The sequence below is a fragment of the Callithrix jacchus genome, chromosome 1, assembly GCF_049354715.1.
Source record: "Callithrix jacchus isolate 240 chromosome 1, calJac240_pri, whole genome shotgun sequence".
Classification (NCBI taxonomy): Eukaryota; Metazoa; Chordata; class Mammalia; order Primates; family Cebidae; genus Callithrix; species Callithrix jacchus.
This window is the reverse complement of record NC_133502.1, coordinates 124,442,995-124,470,655: the sequence shown is the minus strand read 5'-3', so window position 1 is coordinate 124,470,655 and position 27,661 is coordinate 124,442,995. Positions and strand designations below refer to the sequence as shown.

Here is a 27,661-nt window from a genome sequence, read left to right as displayed (position 1 = left end):
ATATGTTCATACACAAAATATTGCATATTGATTCCAGAGGACAGACAGGCAGTGTATGAACTTTTGAAATCCATTCATGAACCCAGGAGCAGATTACAGATTCCTCCCCAGAGAACCGCAGATGTTCAGAAGAGAAGAAGCTCAATGAATTCAGGAGGAAGTTAAAGGTGTTTTAGGGGAGGCATTGGAATATAAGGTTGACCTTGGATAATGGATGAGATTTAGGAAAAGGGAAATGACACTAATTTTTATGAGAGTCATAGTAGATAATTTGCATTGGATATCTCATTTAATCTGCTGAGCAATGAGTAAAGAAGGTCCTGTGTCTCCATGCTATGTATAAATAAATGGAGACTGGAAAGTTGCAAAAAATGGCCCCAAATTCCTCTTAGCTATTTAGTTCCTGAGTTGTACTGAAACTCACATCCATATGAAAACAGATCCCAGGCAATTTCCACTACACGCCCCTTGAAGAGGAGAAACAATAAATCTTCTATAATCAAATGAACATGTCCTCTAGTGTGCATACATAATCAGATGGAGACATTAGGTGTGGGAAGTAGTGGAAGAATTCTTTGTTTCCCAGTTTTCTAGGAAAATTAAATTAAATGAGGCCGTGATTGAGACAGGCAGTCTTCTGCGATTATGTTACCTATGATACTACCTTGGAACTAAGAACATCTCGTAAAAATAGGCATGTATTATGGTGAACCTTTATTCAGGTCATTATATGGTTTGTGTGGTTGAATAGGTTTATTTATTTATTTTTTTCAAATCTTTGCTCTGTCCCTATAATAGGGAAACATGCCTTTACCCATTTTCACATACCATGCCCATACTTTCTAGTAGGCAGAGTATACAGCTTCTCCCCATTGACTTTGGACTTGTGAATTAATTACTTTGACCAATGAACTGTGAATGGAAATGTCAGTGTGCCAGTTCTGAGCAGTAGCTTTCAAGAGGGGTGTTTTTTTCTCACTCATCCCAACGTTCTGCCCTCCTTCACAAGGACAACCTGCTCCACAAAGGAAAGACTGTGGCTGCCCCTCCACGTCGATGATAGGATGAGAAGACATATGGAGCCAATCTATAGTACAGAGGCAACTCCAGCTGATCCCAAGCAAGACAACAGAGCTCCAGCTGACTTCCTGAACCATGAAAACTGTTTTAGGTGGTGAGTGATTGAGATGTTGAGGTTGTTTGTTACCACAGAAAACCCCAACTTGTACTCATTCATCAAGCGTGGCCTCAAGATTTTGAGACCAATCAAGAGTCTAAGTCTCACGAGAGAAACTCAAATGACATCAGGGGAAATTCCAGAATCAACCCAAAGTAACCCAGTTGTCTGAAATCAGGGACAAACAGGATTTTTGACCTGATCATTTTCTTTCCTATCAGCATAAGGCTCAGCCTCTAGGGAGATAGCAGGAGGCTAAATGCCATTTGCAGATTTAGCTCTTGATGAGATGGTATTCACCAGAAATAAACTCAAGAATCTGATTTGATTGTAGGTTTTTTCTTCTCTTCCTCATTACCTATGTGGTAGAGGGAAGTAAGATAGATGTAAGACAGAAAAAAATACAGGAAGATGAAAAGCACTTAGGCAGCCCACAATGTTGACAACCAGAGTGAATGAGAGCACGCTGTACTTTTAGAATCTATACATGCACACCGAAACAGGCATACACATTTTCTAGCTCCTACAAATGATTTCCGTGAGATCATCATCTCAATCATTGGCCACACAATCTCAATGCCAACCCTGAGAAGGACTAATTAGCATTCTCACATATGTAATTCTCTACTGAGAGTTGTGCAGATGATGGAGTATCAGTGAGCAGATACACTACCACCAACTTATTAGTCCAACCCCAACACCTAATTACTTTAATGCATTTAAAAATCAATATGTGGCCTCAGCAAAAAAGACTTTTAATGATATTTCAGTTGTTTTATTTGAGCCTGCCTCTTAGCCATCCATGCTATTCTACTAAAATGCAATGAACCAGGCTTATAGTCCTTGAGTTCTGGCAAGAGAAGAACAAGAAGAGCAAACAAACTTGCAAATATCTTTTTATTCCACCCAACCAAACTCATCCTTTGGCCCTTACTGAAATCACCAGCGTGCAGGGCAGTCCATCAAACTCAGTCTAGACTGACACTTGGTTAAAATCAAGTTTTGTAAAGCAAGCTGCTAGGTCTCTGTGGATTTGGCTGCAGGACTTTGTTGGGCTTCAGCAACTCAAATGTTGGAGCCTAAGTCCTGTTCCAGTGCCAAACATTTGTCCACACGCTTTTCCCATGCAGCAAAGACTCAGCTCTGTCAACATACTTGTGACTAGAGGAAGGCACTCCTCTTCCCATCCCACATGTGGGAAGTGTCCCCTGGTAATGAAGTCATAGTGGGCTGAGTGCACATGCCTGAAATGAGCTGCAGCACCAATCCTCAGGAGAGACAGGGAAATTGGTCAACATCCCACAGCAACTGACCCTTGAGCAAGGAAAACACGATCTGCTCTTGGGGTTGCATGGCTTTTTTATTCAGGTGTTTTCAAGCTCTGCTATTGGATCATTACAATTTACAGAATCATTCCACATAAGGTGAATGGGTTCAAAGATCAGATGGTTTCATCAATGTAGTCTTTCTGTCAATGCAGTCTCTCCAGACAATGAGGACTTTTGTTCCATGAAAACTAGTCCTCATTAGCCGTCTCTCTGCCTTAGAGAACTAGTCCCAGCTGAATAGACCTTTCTTTCCTGTCATGTACATGCTGTGTTATCTACAAGGATATCAACATAACCATGTTTTTAACTAAAAGCCTTTTTACTTTTAAGAACTGAAGACTCAGAGAAAGTTGATTTTAAAAATGGCATCTGGCTTAGAGGCCCTTATTCATTCAATGTCTCTCAAAACCGTAACAAACTACATATAAAGAAACAGAAAAAATGAAAACTTATGCCACCACCCAAACAGGAACTAAATAATCTATTTTCAGAATCCAGGATCAATTTTTATTAGCTGCAAGACTGGAAAAATGGGATTAAGGGCACAATCCAAGATCCTCTGTGCTATGACCACTCAAAATAGAGTTAGCTTCTCCCTGTCACCCCCAAAATAGACAGGAAGTAGGCAAAAAGTCCCTGAACCCTTTCAAAATCCAAGCTCTGGCTCAGAAATGCAACATAGATACTAACTGGATCTGGAGGGCCTCTCTCTAGGTGAGTGATACACCTTGAGGCCTGCTGCCATCCTTTAATCCATTCTTCATTCCTGCCCAGATCTCTCTTTTCTATATGCAGTCAGAAATGGGCATCCAAGAAGGTGAATGGAAGGTACAATCCCCTCAAGTAAATCACAATAAGCAGGATTGCTTCTCAGAAACCATTTTGGGAGCAGTATGTGCTAAGGATTATAGCCTGCTAAGATTTCCACTAGGGTCAGCGTCAGGGAATGGGAGTGAGGTGTGTTCAACTAACAGGAGCCCTTGAGATTTCTCAGCCTAGGGTTTGACAATGGGCCTGGAAGCTGTATGTGCTAACATGCTGTTCAACTGCTCATCAAACTTTGCCTTTGAAAATTATTGTATCCCTCCTTCTTTAAAAATAAGCAAGAGTGAAGACAATGCATAACATCAAACGTATTAAAACACCAGATCATTAAAAGAGACTCTAACACTAATGATTTACAAGATTAACCAAAATTTGAAGACAATTTATTATCATACCCAGAAGGAAAAGACAGAGGAACAAAAATCTCATTGAAATAGGATAAAATGCTAAAGCACCAAGTAAGAGAAAATGAATGATAAGTAGGTAACACAGAAATTGCCATGAAACTAAACATCAAATGGCAGAATTTCAACCTGTATTAGAAATTAAGAAAAAATTGACACTGAGCAAAAATTAAATTAGTATAAGACAGTATTATGTAACAGTGTTCAATTGCTGTTTGTTGAATATGCAATAGAGAGGTCTATAATAATATTGATGGTGCTATGACCTCTCCAAAAATGCTTGGTTGTTCAGAGGAACTGATTGGAGGGAGAAATGAACTCTTACTGAAGAGTTCATTTCTCCCTCCAATCAGTTTGCAATTTCCTTTTGGTGAATGTTATATGAGTAGCTCACGGTGGGGGAGGGAGAATGTAAAGAAACAACTCGGCACATAAGTAGGACCCTAGAATTTACACATACTTCTCTAACTAGTGAATCTCAGGTGCACCAAGACCAGGACTGTGTTTCCCCAGACACAGGTGGAATTAGAGGATACAGCAATGGGGGACTTACGTTGCACTAAGACAGCAGATTTATCGAGGAATAGACAGCAGGCCTCCTTAAAACTCTCTTGGCAAATAAATGGAGAGCCTACTTGGTGAGTCCCACTTTCATGATCAGCGTGGAAAAACTTTTGGGATGTCGATGAAATCTGGAAAGTCAGCGAGCACAAGCAGCCTGCAACTGCAACAGGCTGGAAGATGACACACTCCATGCTGTTAAGCACCTCAATTTAGTCCCTGGTTTCATGTTAGATATGTTTATATGTTTATTCTGAATTCCTTGTTATGCAGCTCCCACAAATCAAATCATGCTACAGTATACACTTAATTGGGGTTGAAATTCTTCCAAATATGTTTGGTGCTTGCTAGCTTCCTCTTTATTGAGATTAATCAAAAGACACTGATGAAAATCTCCACCACCAGCCATCTAAAGGGAAATGGATGAAGTGCTAAAACAATAACACCCAGTGGTAAGACCATAACAAATATCATCAATCAGACCACTGGCAGGCTGGCTACACCTCCAGCTGTGAGGCTGTCAGGGCTCATCATTTTAACAGGGCTAGGAAGGAACAGAGGGTCAAAAGCAGGCTTCCCAAGAGAGCCAAGCCACTGACCCATTGGTTGGTCCTTTTCCCCATCAATTAAACTCCAGAACATGGACAATCAGGAGGCTAGAGCTATTGAGGTAGCCTCAACCTGGTTGGCTGCCCTGCACAGAGGAGAGGTTTTCAAGTTGGTGGGTGGGTGGTGGTTGTGTGGGCCTGGATGTGGTGAAGTGGAAAGAGGACGAAGGACTTTGAAATCAGACTTATGGCCAATTCTGGTTTTGCCATTTAAGAGCCGTGTGATTTAATTTCCCTGAGCCTCTGTTTTTTCAACTGTAAAATGATGATATTAGTAAAATTAGCCTATTACTTTGCAGAGTTGTTGAGAGGAGTAAATAATGAATATGCACTTAGGGTTGTAGTCAACATCAAAGCTCTCTGGAGGGATGAAGAGTTTGTGAGTGACAGCCTGGGGAGCAGCCCAGTAAGTAAGTAGCTAATGAGAAGAAAAGGCGGTGCTTACAGGATCAGAACACTGATTTTGGACTCCAACACAGTGAGGCTCAAATCCTGGCTTATCCTCTTGGAAGCTCTGTGAGCACACGAATGATCTTTAAGGCACCACAACATATGCACAAACATACACTGTGCATACACACACAAACACATATAACGAATTGCCTCATCCATAAAGCAAAAATAACAGGGGTACCTACATGGAAGAGTTGATGTAGAATTAAATGAGATCACATTTGCAAAGTTCTTTGTGTAATACCTGGCATATAGACAGGGCTCCATAAATTAGCTATGATATTTACAATGATTAGTACATGTAGCTTGTATATACTAATATATGACATATTTTATCCAACATATGAGTATGCAATAATGTAATGTAATACAGGTTATAATATACAACATAATTATATGTAGTTTGCCCCATATATAATATGATGATATTTATTTCCTATGAACTATGAAAGATGCAAGCCTAAATTGTTGGTTTAGGAAACCTCCCACACATATTTGGTTGGCTAACTTCTTCAAATGGTTAAAATAACTATTAACTGTATGTAAGTATACAGACACATAAATCTATTAGAGTGACTTTCCAAGAATCCTTGTTCATTTTTATCACTGAACACCTACCTACTTGTGTCAGGAACAATGCTATGCACTTTGCATACATTATTTTTAATTAGTCCTTTCTCATCCTACTCATGGGGTCATTTCATCACAATAATACTATTATTAGACTCAGAGAGTATGTGTCTTGATATTACCCCACTTCCATCCCCTCAAATAAAACTCATGTGCTTGAAAATATTCCCTCTGGTGGAATGAGCGACTCACTTAACAATGATACCACGAGGGTATGGAGTTTTTTTCAGGAATCATAAACTCAGTCGTGATCATATTGATGGTACCTGCGTGACACAAAACTACCTTTTAGAAAAAAGGAGCCTTAGTTACAAAATGGCTGGGTAGTCCAAGAAAACCTGACCAGGCCACCAGATCTGCCTGAGAAAATTCTCAGCAAGCTCAGAGGACAGGTGAGTGGCAATACGCCCAAAGCCCTTATCCTAACTGGCCCTGAGCACCAATCAGGGACCCCCTCACCCCCCGACTGCAGAGAGGCAAGAATGCCATTGAAATTCAAGTTCTTGGCAACATCAATCTTAAAAAGGAAAAACTAACTCAATATTGCCTGAGTGGTCACCCAGGTCATGCAGGGGAGAGGCTCAAACTGCAGTCAAGCGAATGATGAAGGGGAACTCTGAAAGGCAATCCAGAAGCCCAGATCTGATGGGCTTCTACTTGGCAAGCCCTGGCCAGAGGCAGCAGAGCAAGCCATGTGGGAGCTGGGATTGCTGCCTTTCCCATGGTTCTCTCTGAATTTTGAGGCCTCTGGACCTTTTCCAGCATGTCCACAATTTAGTTATTTATGATCTCAAAAGATGTAAATAATTCAAACATAGTTGGTACCACAAAGCCCCACTATTGGATCAATCACTCAGATATAGTATGATTTTCTTATCATTTTATACACACACACACACACACACACACACACGTGCGCGTATCAGAAAAGATTTGCAACATTTCTTCCTGGAACAATGTGAACATTTTTGTACTCTTTGACACAGGTGATGTTTTAGTTGTAAGTGAACAGGCACTTCTGCTTGAACAGAAATGTGAGTCCAAAGCATTATGTTCTTGTTCAACCATCATATAAATCCCATCATCACAAATCATTTAAGAGACTAAGACAAGGCCTGTCAAGTGGTTAAAATAATTGATAAAAGCGGGAAGAGACTAACGCACGATAGGAATGATTCAGTTATGTTCAAACGAGAGCAATTCCAATTTTGTGTGGTCCAATGCCACGTTCCAACTTCTTGTAGAATGGGACCTGGACAGAGGCAGAACTGGAAAAGCAAAGGAGTAGGGTGCAAAGGCAGCAGAGGCGATGTGAGACAAAGAGAAGGCAGGTAGGGAGTTAAACAGAACCCAGGCCAGCAGAGAATCGAGCTTGTTCCCACCCCCTCACAAGCTGGAGCCCACCTCATTTCCCAGAAGCCTTTCTCCTGCTGCTCAACATCCTAGAGGCTACCCCATCCCTCAGCCAGCAAAATAACTGCCCCCAACTACTCCATTCGCTTAGGCCACATTTCCTCCTGACTTCACTTTCTCTTCAAGTCACCCCTTCTATACAAGTCCAGGAATCAGGGAGAGGAAAAGGCCCTCTCAAAATGCACATGAAGTTTAAGAGGTCAGCATTCTAAATGAAAAAGTTAAGCCCCTCTTGCAGTCTTTTACTGGAGAAGTTACAAGTTCTTCTGGAATTCACAGCAAGTGAAAAACATAAGGTTGGTGTAGCTGATACAAATTCTAACAAACATCCCTTCCATGCTAAAGAATCACAATCTTTGTTTCCTTAGAGAGCAGGTGATGCTCTCCCTGGCCCTGGGGAAGAAATTTTTAAAATATATTGGACTTCAGGTAAAATAGCAGAACAAATCCTGATTACAAAATCTTTTCCTCTGGTATCTAACAAAATGCATTAAAAATTTATAAACCAATAGTCAAAAACAGCCAAAAAAGGAAAAAGGATTAAACTTCATGATATAAATGTTAGGAAAAAGTCAGTGAAAAAAAACAAAAGATTCCTTTGTGGCTTGCTTTCTAATCCCACCCTCTAGAAATCATAGTAAAGAAAGAAGAATAGACAAAATTGTGTGTGTCTTAGAAATATCTTCTAATTTGGAAAAGCAGCCTGTGGGAGAGAGTGGGCAGCTCAGGGGAAAGTCAAGGAAAAGTCTTAAAGGATAGAAAGGCTGTACATGCCTGAAGGACCCACAACTGAGGCAGGAAATGCTGCCTGGGCTCTGAGGTGGTTGGGGAACAGCAAAAAATCACAGGAGTCAGGTATATTTCTGGAGAAGTAGGGCCCCCTAATACAGAGAATTAAAAAAACAAAAAGCCAGAAAATTCATGTCCCCTGACAAAGACTGTATTCAGCCCCTAGATAATCTCTTTTGCTTTCCCCAGTCCTTACAGAAAAGTGAACAGAAATCTAAACTTATCCTCAAACTGTAGCTGAGAGGAAGAGAAGTAGGCTTAGAAAAAGAAGAAAGCATGGCAAGGAGTATGAGGTCATAAACTCTCAGAGCAAAGAGAAGACTGGTTAGAGCCACCTATGTTGTACATTAAAAATAAACAGGGAGAGAAGAGGAATGGCAACTATGCCGACTTACTAGAAAAAAAAAAGAAAAAGACACAAAGCAATATAACAGGCAAAAGACAGATGCCAAACCTATTCTCAAGGAAAGCCTGTGCCAAAAGAGCAGAATGATACTCCTTGGAAAAGCTTTAGGATAGAACATTGAACAAATATCTTAATTCAATATATGAGAATAATAAAACCACAGAATGAGTTGAAAATACATACTGTAAAAATAAGGAAACTAATTGATTACCAAAACAAGAGTATGCCATATCTAAGAAGTAACAGCAACAAACAAAATAGATATGTCTGAATTCATTAACTCAAAAGAAGACTTGAATTTATCAGAGTGGATATAGATGAGAATGACAAAGTGATTACAGTAAATAGAGAAGAGATGGTATATACAGAGAATAGATCAAGAAAGGGTCCGCCACTTCATAACCATTAGGCAGCTATTATTAAAACAAAAACAAAAAAGAGAAGACAAGTACTGGTGAGAATATGGAGAAATTAGAACCTGTATGCAATGTTGGTTGGAATGTAAATTTGTGCAGCCACTGTGGATAATGTTATGGCAATTCCTTAAAAATAAAACATGATCCAGCAATTCTACTTCTGTGTATATACCCCAAAGAATTGAAAGTGGAAGCTCAAACAGATATTGGTGCACCATGTTCATAGCAGCATTATTCACAATAGCCAAAAGACAGAAGCAAACCAAGCCCATTGACAGATGAAACAATAAACAAAATGTGGTAATATACATACAGTGGAATATTAGCATTAAAAAGGAATGAAATTCTGACACATACTACAACTATAAATGAACCTTGAAAACATCATGTTAAGTGAAATAAGCTAGTCATAAAAGGACAACTATTGTCTGATTCCACTTGTGAGTTGTCTAAACTAGTTAAGTTCATAGACAGTAAAATGGTGGTTGCTAAGGTGGGTGGAAGAAGAAACAGGGAGTTGTTTAATGGGTAGAGAGTTTCAGTTTTGCAAAATGAAAAGAGTTCTGGAAATGGTTGGTGGCTATGATTGCCCAACAGTGTGAATATACTTAATGCTACTTAAATGTACACTTTAAAATGGACAGAATGGTAAGTTTTTGTCATGCTTATTTTATCACAATTTTAAAAAATAGAAAACTCAAACAAATGATCCACTATGTAGAGAATTTACTGTCCTTGTAGAGAATCCAATAAATGAAACAGAAGAAAATATTCAAAGCTATAATAAAGGGAAAATTCCACAAAATAAAAATCTAGATAGAAAAAGCCTAAAAACTGATATTAATGATTCATGTATAGACATATCCTGATTTACTTACTGAAATTCAAATGAACAAATAAAGAATATGTGAAGTGTTCAGGCAAAAGGAAAAATTATGTGTAAGGGATAATCATACCAGCCTGGCCTTTGAATTTTTCTATAAGCATCATTTAACTATTGTTATATTTCTTTTGATGCTGTCAAAACTCTAAGGTGAAAAAATTATAATTCAAGAATACTATGCACAGCCAAACTGGTATTCAAGTAGATAAGGGCTGCAAGAAGGTATTCACAAATCTGAAAAGCTCAAAACACAGCAAGCAGGAACCCTGGAAAAATCAACTTGAATGATGAAATCTAGCTCATCAAAAGATAAATCAAGATAACTCATTCAGAAGAGGACAAGCCACAGTAGAGGAATTGGTGTTCAACATTAAATCCATTTAACTATAAAACTAAGACTAAACAATTGAAGAAACTGTGTTTATAGTACAGAAAATAAATATATGAAGTTTTTTTAAGTTCCTACTTTGGATGCTGTAACAAACAAAACTTAAATTCTACTGGCTTACAATAACAAACGTTCTTATCTCGCTTACACATTAGATAAGGGCAGTGAATCAGCTGTGATTCTGTTGGGTTCAGCTCCACATATTTTCTCCTTGCTGAATCCAGACTGAACAAGAAGTCCCTCTTTAGAACATGCTATTTTCACTGTGGAGCACTAAACCAAGAGGTCCCACACCAAAGCAGATGCTCACAGAAAAACCTTTTGCTTAAGAGGCAAACATTATATACAATCACAATCCATTGGCAAAAGTAGGTAACATGGCCAAGTCCAGTCACTGAGATAGGATTTAAATGAAATATGGGGACTTGAGGGAGGGTATGGGAGAGGAAGTATAAAAATACGAATCTCATCTTTTCAATCAGGCAATCAATTAATAAAGTCCAATGGTATTTTTATAAAAATATATAATGATTTTAGCCTCCTAATGTTTTTCCTCTAAATTTTCAAAGATTCTTATACAAACTAGTATTTCTTCCGATAAGTAATGATATGAAGCACTGCAAATTCCTTTAGTTTTGGTTCTGCATTTTTTTCCTTTACTAAATATTAAATTCAAATAAAATTAAGTGTAATTTTTTTTTTGAGAGAGAGTCTCACTCTGTTGCCCAGGCTGGAGTACAATGGCGTGATCTTGGCTAACTGCAACCTCTGCCTTCCACGTTCAAGCAATTCTTCTGCCTCAGCTTCCAGAGTAGCTGGGATTACAGGTGCCTGCTGCCACGCCCAGCAAACTTTTTTTGTGTGTATTTTTAGCAGAGGCAGGGTTTCACCATGCTGGCCAGGCTGGTCTCGAACTCCCAACCGCAGGTAATCTGCCTACCTTGGCCTCCCAAAGTGCTGGGACTACAGGTGTGAGCCACTGTGCCCAGCCAGTGTAATCTTTTTTATTTAAATATAGCATATGTAGTATGATGCCCTTTTAATAAAATCCTATCTCTCTCCTCTCCATCCTTTTATCTGTGACTATCCATGGAGATATGCCTAGAATGAAGCTCACCAACTGTTTATATAGGTTATCTCTATATGGTAGTATTTGTTGTGATACTATTTTTGCTTTCTTCTTTATTATATATATATATATATTTTTTTTTTAATTGCACTTTAGGTTCTGGGGTACATGGGAAGAACATGTAGGATAGTTGCATAGGTACATAAATGGCAATGTGGTTTGCTGCCTCCATCCCCCCATCACCTATATCTGGCATTTCTCCCCATGTTATCCCTCCCCAACTCCCTAACCCTCACTGTCCCTCCCTTAGTCCCCCACAACAGACCCCAGTATGTGATGCTCCCCTCTCTGTGTCCATGTGTTCTCATGGCTCAACACCCACTTATGAGTGAGAACATGCAGTGTTTGATTTTCTGTTCATGTCAGTTTGCTGAGAATGATGGATTCCAGGTTCATCCATGTCCCTACAAAGGACACGAACTCATTTATGACTGCATAGTATTCCATGGTGTATATGTGCCACATTTCCCCTGTCCAGTCTATTGTCAATGGGCATTTGGATTGGTTCCAGGTCTTTGCTATTGTAAACAGTGCCGCAATGAACATATATGTGCATGTGTCTTTATCAGAGAATGATTTATAATCCTTTGGATATATACCCAGTAATGGGATTGCTGGGTCAAATGGAATTTCTATTTCTAGGTCCTTGAGGAATCGCCACACTGTCTTCCACAATGGTTGAACTAATTTACACTCCCATCAACAGTGTAAAAGTGTTCCTATTTCTCCACATCCTCTCTAGCATCTGTTGTCTCCAGGTGTTTTAATGATCGCCATTGTAACTGGTGTGAGATAGTATCTCAATGTGGTTTTGATTTGCATTTCTCTAATGACCAGTGATGATGAGCATTTTTTCATATATTTGTTGGCCTCATAAATGTCTTCTTTTGAAAAGTATCTGTTCATGTCCTTTGCCCACTTTTGAATGGGTTTGTTTTTTTTTTCTGTAAATCTGTTTTAGTTCTTTATAGATTCTGCATATTAGCCCTTTGTCAAATGGGTAGATTGAAAAATTTTTTCCCATTCCTTTGGTTGGCACTCTAATGATTGTTTCTTTTGCTGTGCAGAAGCTCTGGAATTTAATTAGATCCAATTTGTCTATTTTGGCTTTTGTTGCCAATTCTTTTCGTGTTTTAGTCATGAAGTCCTTGCCTATGCCTATGTTCTGAATGGTTTTGCCTAGGTTTTCTTCTAGGGTTTTTATGGTGGTAGATCTTATGTGTAAGTCTTTAATCCATCTGGAGTTAATTTTAGTGTAAGGTGTCAGGAAGGGGTCCAGTTTCTGCTTTCTGCACATGGCTAGCCAGTTTTCCCAACACCATCGATTAAACAGGGAATCCTTTCCCCATTGCTTGTTTTTGTCAGGTTTGTCAAAGCCCAGATGGTTGTAGATGTATGGCATTGCCTCCAAGGACTCTGTTCTGTTCCATTAGTATATATCTCTGTTTTGGTACCAGTACCATGATGTTTTGATTTCTGTAGCCTTGTAGTATAGTTTGATGTCTGGTAGTGTGATGCCTACAGCTTTGTTCTTTTTGCTTAGAATTGACTTGGGTATGCAGGCTCTCTTTTTGTTCCATATGAAGTTTAAGGTGGTTTTTAATCAGTTATGTGAAAAGTGTCATAGGTAGCTTGATGGGGATAGCACTGAATCTATAAATTACTTTGGGCAGTATGGCATTTTCACAATATTGATTCTTCCTAACCATGATCATGGAATGTTTTTCATCTGTTTGTGTCCTCTCTTATTTCCTTGAGCAGTGGTTTGTAGTTCTCCTTGAAGAGGTCCTCTATATCCTTTGTTAGTTGTATTCCTAGGTATTTTATTCTCTTTGTAGCAATTGTGAATGGCAATTTGTTCTTGATTTGGCTCTAAGTCTGTTATTGGTGTATAGAAATGCTTGTGATTTCTGCACATTGCTTTTGTATCCCAAGACTTTGCTGAAGTTGCTTATGAGTTTCAGGAGATTTTGGGCTGAGACGATGGGGTCTTCTAAATATATAATCATGTCGTCTGCAAATAGAGACAATTTGACTTCCTCCTTTCCTAATTGAAGACCCTTTATTTCCTTTTCTTGCCTAATTGCTCTGGCTAGAACTTCCAATACTATATTGAATAGGAGTGGTGAGAGAGGGCATCCTTGTCTAGTGCCAGATTTCAAAGAGAATGCTTCCAGTTTTTGCCCATTCAGTATGATATTGGCTGTGGGTTTGTTGTAAATAGCTTTTATTGTTTTGATGTATGTTCCATTGATACCTAGTTAATATATTGAAAATTTTTAGCATAAAGAGCTGTTGAATTTTGTCGAAGGCCTTCTCTGCATCTATTGAGATAATCATGTGGTTTTTGTCTTTGGTTCTGTTTATGTGGTGATTACGTTTATAGACTTGTGTATGTTGAATCAGCCTTGCATCCCGGAGATGAAGCCTACTTGATGGTAATGGATAAGCTTTTTGATGTGCTGTTGCAATTGGTCTGCCAGTATTGTTTTTTATTATTATAAGCATTTATTGGTTTTATAAATGAAATAAATCACTGTTGTAAAATTGCAACAAAATGTCAAACATATGAATGCAATGAGTCTATATTTCATTTACTACTCAAAAAAAACTAAAAATATTTTTAAATGTTTTAATTCAAAAAATTTAATATCTCTCTCAGGCCTCCATAATTTTCAAGAATGTGTGCCATCATAACAGGAAAGCTATTTGTAGTGGGTGGGAGGGTGGAACATTTGATCCTCAACTCCTCTCTATGCTGGCAGTCCTGCCACAGCTGCTATTAACTAAACTCATGTGTTGAAATATAATTGCTAATGTAACAATCTTAAGAGGTAGGGCCTTTAAGAGGCAATTAAGTCATGAAGGCAGAGCCCTTGAAAATGGGATTAGGATGTTTATAAAGAGGCTTCATCTAGCATTTAGCCCCTTTTTGCTCTTCAGGTCTTCTGCCATATGAGGATGTAGCAATAAAGCATCATCTAGGAAGCTAAGAACTCTCACCAAATGCTGAAGGCTGGCACCTTGATCTTGGACTTCCCAGCCTCCAGCATTTTGAGAATTAAATTTCTGGTTTTTACAAATTATCAAGTCTGTGGTATTTGGTTATAGCAGCACAAACAAACAACAGCTTTCATTTATGTCCACATGGCCCCTGTAGTCTGGCGGCTTTCTCCTCTTTTACTCGTTCAAGGAACACAGATTTCACCAAGGCTGACTGTGGCATCGCGTACCTAAATGCAGCAGGGAACAATTTCCTCCCTGGTCTCCTGACAGCTCCCTGGGATTCTACTGTGGCTAATGATAGCATGAGGTCTGAGTCCCCTGTGGCCCCATTAATTGAAGACTAGGAAACTCCAAAACTGTGACAATAGCCCCTCTCTGCCTCCACCCTATACCCTAATTCTTGGGGACACCCTAGGGACAACTGAGAAGAAGGAGGCCTGCTCTGTTTCTTGAAGCAGAGAGTAAAGTTACCATCTCGGGCTCTTGAATGATGCCCCCTCTCTCCTGAGGTTTGCCTCAGAGGCACCCAGCATAATTTTGTTAATGTGCTTAGGTGTTTGGAATACATACTCAGGAAAGTTTTACATCCTATTGTAGCTCTTCTCTGCGGCTTGTTGAATGGAAACAATGGAAAGGAAAAATCTACTTATAGGGAGGTAGGAGGAAACCCATATTGTTTTACCATGTTTACACTGAATTTTAAAACTCTGTGAGCTCAACCTAGAAAACAGTGTACCTGCCAGGTTACAGACTATTATCTTTGCTTTTGGAAAGGAGATGCTCACAGTTGACGATGAAGAGGTTGAGAGTTACCATGATTTGCTGAAAGACTGTTCTCAGTTTACCTCCCAAACAAAGAGAAGTGCCCTTTGTCTTCTCCAACAGCCAAGTGCTCTTCAGACCAAGAGGATGCTCAGGAAGCGTCTGAGACATTGGCTAGGGGAGCAAGCAGGATATTCAAGCAGGCCAACAAGCAGATTTATGGCTAGTGAGATACTATAGCCAGCCAGGCTCGTCATTCAGAGAGAAGGCTAAAGGAAGAGAACAAAATCAACAACACAGCAAAAGGAGAAAAGGAAATGTGTTAATAAAGAGGAAGAAATTTTAAAAGGTTGTTATGGATCTGAATTGAGGAAATCTTTCTGGACCAATAAGTGTACACTAATGCAGGCTAAGTCAGACAATTTCTAGGGCTTTCTTGAGATTTAAAGGTATACATGCATAATGCATGCAGGATGACTCATATGGTGTGTATAAAAATTTGAAAACACCTTCACATTCTACTGGCCCATTCATCCCATTTAAAATGAAGAGAACATCTGCTCAAAAAACAAGTATACAAAATCGTCTTTGGAGAGCTTATATGCCACAGATGCCACATCTTCTAGCTGAAATACTTGGGACATTTTCTGTAATCCTATAGGGAATCACTCCAGCAATATCACGTTTCCAAAAAAGTGGTAGTGATGGTGGTGTTTTTACCTTAGCTAAAACAGGAAAGATTGTTATTTTTTAATCTCACAAGGAAACAAAGCTTAAAAATAAGTAGGAATTTAGAAATATTATCAGAGAGGATCCTAAAGTTAATTTTATGTGTTTGAAAGAAAAATCTTTGCTCAATTATGCCTGGGTCCCTTATTAAAATGTATTTGTTTCATGTCATTCCAAAAGAATCTGACGCATCTGATATGTACAGTGTATACAGTTGTGACACAAGCATTGGCAACCTCCCATAGATCTCTCTGTTTTTCTTGATACTCATCACCAGAAGGTCAAGTTTCCAAAACCACTAACGCCCACTAACTGAAGGACTTCTGCTGTTGTCTGAGAGAATTCTATTGAAATGTGTCTTACCAGTGGCTTTAAGTCTTTTCTGAACATCAGTATTAAATGCTTACTTGCTCAATTATTATTATTATTATTATTATTATTATTATTATTAGTTGAGACAGAGTTTCGCTCTTGTCGCCCAGGCTGGAGTGCAGTGGCATGATCTCAGCTCACTGCAACCTCTGCCTCCCAGGTTCACACGATTCTCCTGCCTCAGCCTCCCAAGTAGCTGGATTACAGGCGCCTGCCATCACACCCAGTTGTATTTTTAGTAGAGAAGGGTTTCACCAATTATTTCTCAAGAGTGAAATGAGGTGAAGTTTCTAATGCCATTGAGAGAACTATCGCCTGGTAACTCCCTCCTCATCATTTCTGATCCTTGTCTTCCCAGCATTTCCCATGGGTTCAGAGCAACACTGGTATTTAGTCTCTCACCTGCCCTTAACCGCTCAGTAACCTCAAGCCAAAGGAATCTTACTCTGTCACTTAGGACTAGCATTCATCTAAAGGAGTTTACAAAGCACCAAATGTTGACTTTTCTAAATAAATGTAATCTTGAAGCAGGAGCTCATATATTTTATTTGGTAAATTATCGCCAGCATTATTGGCTATGTTTAATTTCTTTTTTTAGCACAGCTGTGGTTTGAATGTTTGTGTTCCTCCAGAATGTATGTTGAAAGTGATCCTCAATGCAATATTAGAAGGTGATTTGGTTATGAGGGCTCCACCCTCATGAATGGGATTAGTGCCCTAATAAAAGGCCCGTTTTGCTTTTTTTTTTTTTTTGGCCTTGTGCCATATGAGGACACAGCGTTCATCCTCTTGAGAGGACAGAGCAACAAAATGCCATCTTATCAGACATGAATCTGCTGGCACCTTCTGGATGTCCCACCCTTCAGAACTGTGAGAGCTGTGAGAGCCTATTATTTAACTGTGAGTTCTATTATTTCATCAATTGCCCAGTCTGTGGTATTTTGTTATATCAGCAGCAACAGACAAAGACAAGTATTCTTTAAAGGGATTTGTCACAAACATTGACATACTGTTTTATCTCTTATTTTATCCTTTATCCTAAAGATTACAAGTTATTAGAAGTATACTTCATACAATGATCTTAGGGAATTTTAGAAGAACTGATGCCCAAAGTAAATTTGGCAGAATAGAAGAACGTGGCTTACTAGTTAGATTGTTCCATGTTAGTCCCATGAAACCATTCCAGTTTTACCAGTGCTCCAATAAGGATATGGCCCTTGGAGCTCACCTCAACATTTAAAAAAGGTTAAGAATTGTGATCTTTATGGAGCAGAAGATCCACACCTACCTGATTCTGCTCTTAAATACAACTGATTTCTAAATTAGACTCTTAGTCTATAAATAAGGAAATTCCTCTGTTTCCATTTTGAAAAGAGTTCATGTACTATGCTACAGAATTCCAATATTTCTTAGTCAACCCTAAATTGTTCATGGGCTTTATACACAACATAAGAATGAGAGAACATTTCTTGGTACATAGCCGTTCAACCTCCTGAACACATTTTCTAATCAAATCCTCATGTTCTGTTCATAGATGTTCTTTATATCTGGGTGGGAACAATCTCCCCAAAGTTCAAGTCTGAGGTCACAGGCCTCTGTTGAAACCACAGGGACTGAGGGCCTGGCAGGAGTTGGGGGATGAACGGAGAGAGCTGCAGGCATTTAGGGAGTTGGGCTGCCTTCCTGCCCCTGTGAATTCTGTGTGACAGCTGATACCACAGGGAGCTTTTTAAAGAATGAACAATGTTAGTTCCCCATATATACATCAGCTGCTGAGAATTTGCCATGATTCTTGATTGAGAATGAAAACATGGATCCACAAGTGTGTACAACTAATAGTAAAATTGGTTTTCCCAGGGGCTGGAGAAAGGAACACTGTAATTGGGAACATGGCAGGGATGTATAAGATGAGCATTCTACTATGGAAAACATTAAGCAGGGGGTTTTACAGTATGTAAAATCCAGCACAGTTTTTCTTTATGTTCCTTCATGGAGAGAGAAATTGTTACATCATCCTCTCTGGGGACAAATCACCCATTGGGTAAAAAGAGTCACACCATGAATGAGGGGCAAGACCAGTTTCATCAACACAGATGTCTTTTTTGAACTAGTGAAAAGGGGAAAATGTCTTTTTTTCTTTTCAATAAATGTATGCTTTGAGCTCTTTCAGTGGGTCATTTCTTTCTTGTAACTTGTATGGCCTAAATAGCACTGAATTCTCATATTGTGGAAGGAACATTACCAAATGCAACCTTGATTCTCAAGGAGATATGGGACACTGACTTTGAAATACAACAAGTGAACAGAGTTCCCTTCCCAGCCCATAGGCAAGAGAGAGGCTTGGTAATGACGCTGGAGCCATTTGCAGGCAGGTGTGAGCCAGCTTCCCAATAGGGAAGTTCCACTTCAGAGACCCCCAGCATCACACCTGGAACTAATTGCCCTCCTTTTTGGCAAATTCAGTAACTGGGCCAAAGATTAAATATACCTTGGAGACTGTACAACCACTTCCGTCTCTAAGTGCTGTCAACCCCAGGGCAGGAAGGAGGAATGCTGGGGAGGTGGCCCAGAGAAAGGGCTGCCCCACAGGCCCCGCACCTGCACGAGACACACCAAACACCCGTCAGTATTCAAAGCACCAAAATTAAAAGGCTGAGCATTATGTTGATGATTTCTTTCAAGTTGTATTTTTCTGCCTTTTTTCCTAGGAACATTCATTTCTAAAGGCATGTAGGTACACAAATACAAAATAATACTTCAATAACTGCATATTTCAGAGAAGGTTGCATGTAAAATAGAAAAATCATTTCATTAGGAAGGTGAGTTATTTTTAAATAACTTGGGGAATTTTCCATTTTAAAAAGATTACTGTCTTTTCCTTTCAATTTCTGTGAATAATATGAATGTGTTTGTTAAAATTATATTCACTCATCATCTTTTCAACCAATAACTCCTCTGTGCCATGTGCTAGTCTTCTTTCAAGACTCTGAGCATACAAACCATACATGAGGAGACCTTGTCCACAAGGAACTTAGAGTGTGATGGAGGAGAGAGATTAATCAGGAGACAATTACAACGAAATGTTATAATGACATCACTGGCAAAGGCAAACACAAGGCCCTGTGTGGATCCAGAGGGGGCTGGGGTAGGAAGCAGCGGGAGCTGTGTGTTTTGTTTGTGTTGGAGTCCATGAAGAGTCTCAGCTCAAAACGGCCCCTCCCAGTCCATGCCCAGCTGTCTCTCTAGAATGTCCCGGTTCTTGAACCAGGTGAAGGGGGAGGGGGTTGTGGGAAGCTGGAGTTGTGTGGTGAAGGTGAAAGGGGTTGTGTGGGTATGAATAACTGGGAAGAAGGTAAGCGGAACTCTGAGTTTAAGAGAAAAGCTACTACAGATAAGGCTGTAGACATATGGAAGCCAAATTATCAAGATCTAGGTATGTCATGCAAAAGAGGTTGGGTTTACCCTGAGGGAAAAATGGAAGACTTCAGAATTTTTTAAGTGCAGGCAGTGTCATTAGCTGCTTTGTGTCTTGGAAACACCCTCTGGCTACCGTGAAAGGATGATTTGGAAGGTGATGAACTTATCCCACAGAAAACAGGTATGAGGCTGAGCCATGGCTTGAAAGGTGATGTGGGTCTGAATGGAAATGAGGGCAGGGAGACTGGAACTAAGTTCAGAAATATGAAATAGGTAGAAACTAACTGAGTCATACTGAATGATGGGGAGAGGAAAGAGCCTAGGGTAAATCCCCAGATTCTGGCTTGGTTTACCTGGGATAGTTTAAAATACACTGTCTGATTTACCCACTCTCACAGAAGGAGATATCATTCATTCATTCATCTAGTCAACAAATATATATTGCATGTGCTGGGCCCTGTCTGAGACACTGGAGATACAGCACTGAATAAAGCAGCAGAAATCCCTGGCCTCCTGAAGCTTATGTTCCATAGAGAGAGAACAATAGCCAAATAGATTAAAATGTGTCAGATGGTAATAACTGCTAAGGAGAAGGGAGACAAATCCATTAAAAAGGATGGAGGGTAATGGAGGGGTGCTAGGTAACATAAAGTGGTCAGGGAAAGTGATACTTGAGCAGAGACCTGAAGAAAGAGACGAGGAAAGGGCAGAGTCTTCCAGACGGAGGGAGCTGCTACTGCAAAGGTTTGGAGGCTACTGCAAGGTTCTGTTGGAAAGAGTCCTTATCCACGCAGGGGCAGTCACTGCCCAAGAGCATGCTCTGTCTTCCTTGGAAGGTAGTATTGTATTCCTGTGACAAGGCCTGACTGGGATGGTCCTTCCCACCCTCCTCAAATGCTGTAATTCTCTCTGAAACAAATGTCTGAGACAAGTTAACATAATTAATTGGGAAGCCATTAGACTGAGGCAGCTTCAGTGTCCTGGGTTTCTATGTGAGCAAACCAAAACCCAACTCAGCGGAATTGGTCATATTCTAGGAAAACAAAATTTAAACTTAACCAATCAGAAACTTCCCACTAACCTCTGACAATGGACTTTCCACTGGAATGATCCAAATAAGGCTACTCCTCCACTGTAACCAATCAAATATTTTCTTTGCCTTGCTTCTTCAATCATGCTATAAAAGCTTCCTTCTCATGCTCTGTTAGAGGAGTCCTGGAAAAAAAAAAAACACTTCCAGTTCAGAGTTGCCTCATTCAAGAATTGTTGTCGTTCAAATAAACTCTAAAATTTTAATGTGCCAAAGTTTATCTTTCAACAGACCTCAGAGAGCAAATTATCTTCTGTTTGTTGGGCAGGAGAACTCTCAAGTCATTGGAAAAAGCAAGGTTGTTAACACCAGGGAGTAGACCATGAAAAAGACTCCATCTACTCCTGCAAAAAACTGTGGTATTGGAAAGGTAGAACTGCACCTGCAAAATTATGACAGTAAGAGAAATCTGACATCGTTGACTACATCTTGTTTCTGACCTCCAAACTGCCCTTGGTCATTCCTGAATGTGAGCCAAGCTAACTTTGGGAGGAAATTTAGTTTACAATTTAACTTAAAAACACAGATGATAATAGCCTCTCCCTAAAATGAACCTCTTTCTTGCTCAAGGACTGAAAACAACCTTTATAAAACAAATGAAAGGTCACAAAATTAGGAATGTTGGAGGGCCCAAATTCTGCAAAGATATAGGTGTACTTTCTCTAATCCCATACTGCTCAGGAATCATGTAGCCAGAGGTCACAAGATTTGTGTCTTACCCCACTGATCTGATAGATAATATCACTACTGTAGAACCTAAGATTGGATTTTTGAGATGCTTTTCAGACTGACCCCACTTGTACTCAGGACTCAACTGATCCTATGACCCCACCCAGGGGTGTACTCAGCACATGAGACCCGTTTTCCACACCTCTATGATTTTATACCAAACCAATCAGCAGCACTCATTCCTGAGTTTCCTGCCCACCAAGTTGTCCAAAAAACCCTAGCCTCTCAGTTCTCAGAGAGGCTAATCTGAGTAATAACTCCATCTCCTGTACTCAGTCTCATGTCAGTTAAAGTCTTTCTTTACACAATCCCATGGTCTCCATGAATTCATTTTGTCTATGCAGGTGGGAAGAACCCATCAGGTGATTATAAAGGCAGGATCAAAAGTGTGCTTAGGACAAAAAGAGGACTGCCAGAGCATAGAGAATCCCCATGCTGGCAGACCTTACCAGTCTTTAAGAACAAAGAGAGGGGGCAACATTGCCCAGATAAAGAGCAATCCCCTCAGCACCACCCACCACCCTGCAAGGTCACCTTCAGTTGGAAGCTAAAGAGGAATGGGTTGAGGGGCCAGCTCCCAGGGCAACAAAAAAGAAACTATAAAGGTTAGAAGGCAGATGCAAAGGGAACATCTGATGGTCTCTAAGTCTTTGGGGATGGGCAAGTTCACTTGAGAGAGGATATAAGTAGAAAAGACAGCCACAGACAGTACCCAGACAACAACAACATGAAAAGGGTGTGTACAGCTTGAGGAGCTCCACTCTAGGTTGGCTGAGAGAAAGTAGGGAGAAACTAGGAAAGGCAGGAACAGAGCTTTAAGAAGCCAGGGGTCAACAGAAGCAGTGCTGCTGAGAGGTCAAGTGAGATGAGGCTGACACATGCCCACTGAATTTGCACATAAAAATGGAAGGAGCAAGAAGTGAGGTATGGATGGTGATTATGCTCTTCTTTCAGGAAACTCATGGAGGCTGGCCAGAAGCAGTGGCTCAAGCCTATAATCCTAGCACTTTGGGAGGCTGAGGTAGGTGGATCCCCTGAGCCCAGGAGTTCAAGACAAGCCTAGACAACATAGAGAGGCCTTGTTTCTCCAAAACCTTAAAAATTAGCTAGGCATGGTGGTGATGCTACTTGGGAGGCTGAGGTGGGAGGATCGCTTGAGCCCAGGAGGGAGAGGCTACAGTGAGCTGAGACACAGCACTATACTCCAGTTTGGGTGACAGAATGAGACACTGTTTAAAAAAAAAAAAAGGGAAGAAAGGAGTTAGAGAGGTGAGCCAGAGGCAAGCCAGCTCTATCTGACTCCTCAAGGTCAAAACCAGTGGTGAGGGAGGGAGATATGATGGAAATACTAGACAGTCTTGGGAAACTGAAGTACCTCCCAGGGTATCTCAGTTGCCATGGGGCAGCCAGAATAGAGTAAATACTCAGCCCATCTTTCATCCTCAGGGATCAAGACAGATGCAGGAGTCACCATCTTGGATATTGCTGGGTGCTACTACAGAGGAAAGCGGATTCTGGAGGATCGTGCCCAGACAATTCGATGTTTAGCTTGACTCATCTAATTTTGGTGATTAATCAATAAATCACATGGCCTCAGCCACCCATAATGGGGCCCAGAAGGTAATCCAGAGATAGTTGGTTAACAGTGCTAAAGATTACCACAGTTTCCATGGCAAGGGGAGTACATGTGCCAGGCAGAGGATTGGGCAGCTTAGGGAGAGGGCACAGCTAGGAACTAGATGAGGACAGAGGTGAGTGTCAGGGTCAACGATGCTGTAAGCCAAAGAAGCTAAGGCTGCACGGGTGCCAGCAGAGGTGCAGGGAGAGATGCACCAACACCACCATCTCCAGACACTTCAGCAGAGGGTGTAGAGAGCTCAGAGGCCCACACCACAGCCTGGGGGGGACAAGATGGCCCAGAAATAAAGAATGAAGGGGGACACAGGCATGAGACCATCTCCCCTGGGCTCGGAAAGTCACTGGGAAGGTAGACTGAATTGAAAGAATTAAATTCAAAATTGATCACTTTTAAAACTGTAAGTGACTAAGTTATCTTGAAGTGGCAAAAAATAAAAAATAGCCATCAGAGGAAAAAGGGGGAATTGTGAGAAATCCTATGGCTATGGAGTAGTCAATAAAGAGAGGCTGAACCTCTAAGTGCTGACCAGGACTCTTCTTCTATGATGGGAAGGAGGGGACAGAGATTAGCAGCACCATCAATGTCAGATCCTACACATGTAAAAGGCCTCTACTTTCTTTCTGAATGAAGAGACAAGGTCACTTGAGACTCTGCTCTGAAGGTCCAAACACCCGGAAATGTCATGGTGACCCAGGAGCCATAAACAAACCCTGAGTGACCTCTACATCAATGGGAACCAACACTAGTGGGTACCTGTGTCCCCAGGGACAGGCATGCAGCATCCTGGGCCTTAATAGAATGGAGCACAAACTCTTGCTCAGACAGGACAAGCTGCTTCAGGAATGATGGTCATGCATTCCTGGAGAGAAGTAAAAAAATGGACCGTTCCTCAGACAGGGGCAGAAGGAGGCAGCAAGGATTCCCTTCACATGGCTTTGACATCTGCAGTGAGGTCACATTGGTTTCCCACAAGTATCTGAAGCTAATGAATGAGGAGTGAACAGATATTGGAATCAGGCTGAGGTTCAAGTCTAGGCTCTTCCAACTACCACCACATTACAACCATTCTGAGTCAGTTTTCCCCCCTATAAAATGGGGAGAAGCGAGTCTCCATGGAGTGTTTGAATGAGGACCAAATAAGATAATTTATGGAGACTCCCTGGCACATAGGAAACATTTGTGGACATGGGAAGCACTTGTAAAATATGAGTTCCCATGCCCATTTTTTGTCCACTGGTGACCTATCTCGACATGCTGAGAGTTTACACCCTGACTTCATGATGTAAATTAATTTTTAGCAGTCCCAGTAAATCATTTGGAAAACCAAATCCAAAGGCATATTGGACATGGCAGAAGTGTAAATGTCATGTAACGAACTATATAGCTACCTTGAGCTTTGACCATCCCATCCTACCTCCACCCCCATCAGACCCGTTCTGTAGCATCATATGACAACACGGGAGTAAAAGGCTGACAAGGAATTTTCTTTTGGAGCTCTGATCACTGCCCTTCAATCCAAAAAGGAAAAATGTAAATTTTTTTTTAATATGTAGAGACAGAGTCTTACTCTGTCACCAAGGCTGAAGTGTAGTGGTGCTATCAAAGCTTACTGTAATCTGGAACTCCTGCACTCAAGCAATCCTCCTGCCTTTGCCTCCCAAGTAGCTGGGACTACAGGTATGTGCCACTGTGCCTGGGTAATTTATAAAAAGTATTTGTTGATATGAGGTCTCATTATGTTACTCAGACTGGTCTTGAACTCCTGGCCTCAAGTGATCTTCCCACTTAGGCCTCCCAAATCATTCACATTACAGGTGTGAGCCATGATGCCTGGCCAACAAAATTTTATTGAGTGACTAGCAGTTGGTAGTAGGAGATGTTTCTGAATTAGGCATTATATATAAGAAACTGAGTGACATAGAAAAAAATATTAATTTGCTAAAAGTAATATTCTGGCTATGTATATTATTCTGGTTATGTATTCTACTGATACATAACAAACTTCCCAACACTTAGTTTCTTAATACAATTTAGTTTTCTTTCTCATAGTTATAGGGTTGAGGGACTCGATCGGCAGTTCTCACCTCTGGTCTCTCATGGTCAGATTCAGGCTGGGGCTGGAGTCACCTGATGGGTAAGTACCAGGACAGTGAACAGCTAGACCAGTTGATGACTAGGTGAGCATACCCTGATTGGGCCTCTCCTTTCTCAGGGAAAATGGTGGAATTATTTTGTTTAAAGCATGGGAATGCATTTCCCTAGAGGGTAACATTAGGATATTTATAATAATCCTAACACTTAACCTGAAAGGAAGGGGGTTATGGGTCAGGGACAGGGTACAGCCTCCAGATGAGGTTGCCTCCATTGGAGGCAGCAGGGCATAGCCATTAAGAAGATGGGCTTTGGAGATGAAGACCTTAGCGTCTATGGGCCACTTTGATACTCAGGCTGTGCAGCCTAGGGGCAGGTCCTCATCCTTTGTGAACTTCATTTTCTCATCTCCAAAATGGGGCTAATAATGCCTACCTTGCAGGGTATTTGTGAATTCTGAATAAGGTAATAGAGTGCAATGTTGTGTGTTTCGATTGTTCGATATTGTGTTCAATTGTTTGATGTTGTCAGAAGGCAGCATTTTAGGGGTTGAGCCTAGATGCAGCCCAAGAAATGAGAAATCCCAGTGCTAAGAAACTCGGTTGATTCTAGGATCTCTGGCAATGGCTAGAATCAGACATTCCCTGGACTATTTTAAGCCAAGACAGGAAAATATACTTTTGATGAGTAAACTTGCTTGTGAATACTTGTTTCTACCTGCATCAATGTCCTTGTAGGGTGCCCCCCCCCCAAAAACAAAAACCTCTGGCTATGGCTTTTTCTGGTGCCTTGTACATGGTGGAGGGGGGGTTGTTGTTGTTGTTGTTTTTTACGGCGGTTGTAGCTTCTCTTCATCCTTGCGTGTTTGGCTCCAGGGAAAAAGGAAGCACAGATCACAGCATGCTGTAAGTGGGTGTGGTCTGGGAATGCCCACTGCTGGTCCTTTGTACACAGCACCTCTCCCAGAAACTGTCAGCTCTCTTGGTGACAGCTAAATACATGCTTTAGACATGTGTTAAAAATCAAGCCTGCCAGGCAGGCTCAGATTTCACCCTACTGAACCACCTTCTGCGTCGGTCCTTAGGAAGAGGGCAACAACCTCAAACGTGGATTAAGTTGCTTCCAGGTAGAATTACAGGACAAGGGGCCTGTCTGGGGAAATGTTCTTATGATTTAAGGGTATCAGAGAGGACCTACTGCTTGAGTGCTTTAAGAAATAAAGAAATTGGCAAGTGTTTTGCTTTTTACTTTTAAAAAAATATTTGTGAGGCCTTAAGAACTGGTTAAAAACTAGAAAGGCAGCAACAATTTATATCTATGTCAATATTAATGCTGGGGGAGAGCCCTCCACCCAAGTGACAGGAAAGCGTCCAGAACTAATTTGAGTCCCCAGGCAGATTTAGAAAATTATTATGCCTCAACAGGGGGTAGAGCTGAATCTATCTGCCTTTGGCCCACTTTGGAAGATGATCTCTTCCCACTGCAAATAAACAAATGATGGAAAATGCAGGCCAGAGTTGGAGAGAGCCTAACTAGGTAATTTTAGCCATTGACACAGAGAATTTTTCTACTCACCAAGATCAAGGCTAAACTTGGAGTGGGCAGAGTTCCTCTGTATTTTCTGTGGTCAAATATGCAGCTTGGTGATTAATCAGGAGAGGAATGAGCATAGGATGTATCCTCTTCCGCCAGGACACGGCTCGGCCATGCGCGTCACAGCAGGGTCTGTTTGCTTATTTTTCATCTATGGAAAGAGCATTAAAAAAAGAGGACCAGCAAAAATCCTTGGCCAAATTTGGACTATGAGGTCAAGGAGTAAACTCATCAGCAAGCTTAAGTGGAAATAGACATTGAGGCAATCAATTACTCTGAAATAAGATACAGTGAATATAAAAGAACTTAACAAATGTTTCTTGAAGCTCTATGTATTCAGCTGTTATTTCTAAATCTATTTTATTTAACCATATATAGATTAAAATGCACTTCCCAAGGTAATTAACCCAATAATGTGAAAACTAAACAAAATTTAGGCAGCACTAGCAGTATAGGAACTAGAAAGAGGAAGGTAATGCTATTGCTCCACCTGTGCTGTGGGTTCCAAACTCCACATTTTAAGACGGAGTAGGGATGACCTGGGGCCTGTTCAAAGGAGAGAAACCAGGGTGATAGAAAGATGCAAAATCCTGTCATTTAGAGACTGTTCACAGACTAGGATTGCTTTGTCGGGGTGGGGAGGGATCAAGGGGCAAAGGGGCATGATATCCTTTTTAAAAAAATGTAAAAAAGCAATGATGTAATTTTAAATTCGTTGGTATAGCAGTTGCAGAACTAAGTTAGTATGGAATGGAGTGCCTCAGTGGTAGGAAGCTCCCCTTCACAGGAAGGGCAGATGGTCCATTGACAGTGGCATGGTAGA

At 40.7% G+C, this 27,661-nt stretch overlaps 1 protein-coding gene across 1 annotated transcript in view; it reads right to left on the bottom strand.

The window, feature by feature from the left end:
• Nucleotides 1–27,169, bottom strand: part of ADAMTSL1 (ADAMTS like 1) — a 1,072,914-nt gene extending 1,045,745 nt beyond the window's left edge. Inside the window, exons 1-2 of the mRNA XM_078369765.1 lie at nucleotides 26,821–27,169; nucleotides 20,778–20,911 (exon numbers count right to left, since the gene is read on the bottom strand). The gene's annotated coding sequence lies outside the window, so the exon portion shown is untranslated. The remainder of the gene's footprint in view (nucleotides 1–20,777; nucleotides 20,912–26,820) is intronic.
• Between the last annotated feature and the right edge of the window lie 492 nt (nucleotides 27,170–27,661).